The following is a 4,187-nucleotide window of genomic DNA, read 5'->3' as shown; positions in this document are numbered from 1 at the left end:
TATGGAAAACAAACACAAGTGTGTGTGTGTGTGTGTGGCAGTCTCCACGTAGTAGGATAAACAACTAGGGGTATTTGAGAGTGTGCATTCCGCACATAGCATGAAGAACAAGTAGGAGAGTGTGGGGGAACATGCCCCACCTAGTAGGAAAAACAAATAGGGGTGTGTGTGTGTGTGTCATCCCCACATAGTAGGAAACACAAGTAGGAGTGTGTGTCTGTGTGAGCAGTCCCCTCGTAGTAGGAAAAACAAGTAGGGGTATATGTGTGTGTGTGTGTAAGAGAGCAGTCCCCTTGTAGAAGGATAAACAAGTAGGAGTGTGTGTGCATGTGTGTGTGTGAGAGAGAGAGAAAGTTGTCTTACACCTTGAGGACTACTACAGTGTGGCTATTGAAATAAAACATCATGCAGATCACCCTGAAAATGCCTGAAATCACCTGCTGAAACAGCTCAATGATGAAAAGAAATAGCTGAAGTTCTTTGTTGAATTAGCTGAAGGATGAGATGAACAGAATGATTGTGCACGTCACTAAGCTTGGACACAAAATGGACAATGAAACAGTTGGAAGGAACAGTCATCACAGAGCATCGGGTGCAGCTGACAATCTAGTGCAGCGAAAGACATGGTGAAAAACAATTGTTTTTGAGAGCGATTTATTGTTGTGGATTCAAATGCTTAGATAGTATCTAACACGGGGCTTTTGTTTTGAAATGCGTGCATAATCCTCAATCCTCAATGTGTGATATGTAGTGAAGTACTGGCACAAGAAAGTATGAAGCCATCCAAGTTAAAAAAAAACAGTCAATTACTTTCAAAGACTACTTCGGGACCTGAGGACCACCCAGAAGAGACCGCTGTCCTCGTGTTCCAAATCAGAGCAGGCACTACGGGCCTCATACCTTGTAGCTCAATATATAGCAAAGGCCAAGAAGCCACATACAATAGCAGAGGAGCTCATCTTACCTGTAGCCCTGGACATGGACAGCTCGTCCAGTTGTTGTGTTGTTCAGAAGTTTGCTGGCTTTTGAGGGGAAAGGTAATGTCATGCTTTTACAAGTTTAAACATGAAATCACCATCTTCCTCTCACAAAATAACTTCCCATACACTGAGATGCTCAGTGATGAACTCTGGCTCATGCGTGTGGCGTATCTTGCTGATGTGTTCGATCACCTCAACACTTTAAACGCATCTATGCAGGGGAGAGGACACATCTTTGAACAGACTGACAAAGTCACTTCCTTCAAAAAGAAGTTGAGGTTGTGGACAAATCACTGACTAAAACAGACTTGACATGTTTCCTAACACTTGCCATGCATCAGGAGAGCTAAATACAGTGGCCAAAAATGCCCTGAAAATAACTGTCATTCCACATCTGACCAGTCTACACACTCGCTTTGAGGACTGCTTTCCAGAGAAACATGACAATAGTCACTGGATAAGAGATCCCTTTGGAATCGACATGGAAAGCGCTGTATTGCCAAGCAGCTAGGAGAATCCGCTGACCGAGCTGTCATGTGACCAGACATTGATAAAGAAATTTGATGAGGTAAGTGTGGGATATTGAAGCATTAAGGTTGCTATATAACTGAAGCACTATCACTGCTTGGAAATTCTTACCTTAATAGGACACTGTTTTTGGAGATAAAAGTGTGGCCTTCATTTGGTCATAGTGTGTTCACTTATGTACTTATGAGGATAGCCTTCATGCATAGCCTTCATGTAGTTGTAGTGTGTGCTTCTAAGGAGCTGTGCTCTGCTCCAAGGGAGTTACCATGATTACATGCTGTGGAATATTAAACTGTTTGAGACATTGTAACTGAAGCACCAGCATAGTCTTATGTACTTATATGGAAGTATAATCTTCACTTAGACTGAAGCAACAGCACTGTCTTAGTTAAATGTACTAATAAGGAGTATAACCTTCAGTTCCAGTAGAAGTAAGTGTGTGTGTTCACGGGAATATCTTTGGAAAAGTATTGATAATTACCAGCTGCATCCTACAAGAATATCTTTGGGAGAGTACTGATAATTTCCAGCTGCATGCTGCAGGAATGTGCTAGAAGGAGGGAAGAATAGTATATAACACACAGTTTTGGTGATGTGACTTCAGATCATCTGCCCTGCTGCTTGCCGTATGATCTCCAGATATATCTACAAAAATAATAAAGGTTATAGTGCACTTTGATATGTGGTGTTGTGACTGAATATTCTTTCCGCTATCTGGACTCGAGAAGAAGTATGAGACTTCACAATTTGGGGGCTCGTCCGGGATAGCGGAAGGACAATTATTTGGAAACTAGAGTGTCTTTTAGTTGTCGAAAGTCTGAGACAGCCGGCTGAAAAAAGGGTTTGGCTCCCATTGAAAAAAGCCTGATTGGTTTTATACAAATTTACTCAGACTGAGATAACATAAGGATTTACTCACAAATTTCAATTTGAACAGCTGTGGTTTGACACCCCAGTTGCAGGGGCAGTGTATGGGACACGCCTGTGTCACAGTTGATTGTTTTTCTCTGCGGTTGGCCGTGCCCACTGTATGCCGACGGGTTTACAGTTTAACTGTGTCACAGGGACCGGTATAGGCTGAGTTTGATATTCCTGGGGGCTTGGGGGACCCCTGAATTGAGCGATTGGTCATAGGTAAATTTTTTTTTCCTGCGCGGTGGTCGCGCCGCTCTATTGCCAGAAGGTTGATAGGAAACTGAGTCAGGAAGTGATCAGTAGACTGGGTTTGAGATCCCCGGGGGCTTGAGGGACCCCCTTTAATTCTGCTGTTGGCTGGGTTAAAATCATTAAATTGTCTTTAAAAAGCAGCAAATTGGACTGGGAATTTGAATAGGGAAAAATTATAACAGGTAGGACGAGACGGTCCTCAAGATAAGAAATGAAAGCCGATAGAAGTGTAAATGCAGGCTCTTTTAAAATGCACCGAAGAAGTCGGGAGGCAGTGATGATAAAAGAAAGGATTTTATGGTGGAAAATGGTTTAGGAGAATTAGCAAGCAGAAAAAAGGAGGTGAAAATTGAAGGAAGGATTATTGTTTAACCGAAGCAAAATGTGTGAAGCGCATTAAAGAATTAGATAAGGAGATTTTGTGCCAGAAATGGACAATAATTGCCTAAGGTGGCGAGTTTATGTGTGAAAGTGAAATTGATGGAAGTTTCAGGACAAATGCTCTGATTAAGATTATTGAAATAATGTTTTGATTGGGAGTCATTGATGGATCAAAATTAAACCCTGATCAGGTTTGTAATAATTACAACTAGACAATGAGTTGGTAAAATAATACAGTACAGTCTGTACAGCCGAGTAACTGTTATCTGTATTTTTGAAGGGTCTGTCTGGAAATTGTCAATTTCTACATCAGGAAGATTACCAATTTTTATGTTAAGGTTTGTCTGTGTCATCATAAGTGTTTTGATTGTGTGGTAGAGAGCTCCTAATATATGTTGAGCTAGGACGTCTTTGTGTGTTTAAGTGAGTTGGTATGGATATGAGCAGTAAGAGAGGAGAAATATACAGAGAATATACATATACACATACACCATGTTTCTATCAAAAGCAACACACAAAAGAATATCAGGATTGGGTTGAGTCATTAACATTTCTCTAACAAAGATAGCCGTTTTTTATAGTAATAATACATTTGAATTAAAGGGGAGAGTTTTATATATTACTGAGTTTGTTTAATTACAGTTTCCTTTTGGTCAAGTTTTTTTTTTCCACTCCCTTCTTGTTTTATTAATACATTAATAGGAATTATATCTACATACCCAAATTTAGATTCAAAACAGTTCACATTAGTAGTTGTTGACTCCTGCTACATTTGTATTAATAAAGAAGAGAGATTTTGTGTTTCCATAGGTGGGGTAAAACTATGGAGTAATTTAAGTGTTGATATAGAAATAGTAATAGAATTGACTCATTTGAATATAAGTGTGGAGGTATGTGTCAAGCAAGATCTACGCATGATCAGGCTCAGTGATTGTTTAGGTGGCATATTGTGAGTGTGGTATAAATGTTAACACCTTGCACTAATTATTTAGTACATTGATATAGAGGACATTGATCACTAAGGTAATTGTGTTGAAGTGTTGACACTGTTATAATTTTTGTTTGTTTGTTAGGTGTGGTAGAAGAGAGTTGTGTACTGCTCGATAACCGGTGATGGTGGAATGATGTCGC

The sequence above is a fragment of the Monopterus albus genome, unplaced genomic scaffold, assembly GCF_001952655.1.
Source record: "Monopterus albus unplaced genomic scaffold, M_albus_1.0 scaffold388.1, whole genome shotgun sequence".
NCBI classification, from domain to species: domain Eukaryota; kingdom Metazoa; phylum Chordata; class Actinopteri; order Synbranchiformes; family Synbranchidae; genus Monopterus; species Monopterus albus.
The sequence above is the reverse complement of the archived record's forward strand: the minus strand, read 5'-3'. Positions refer to the sequence as shown.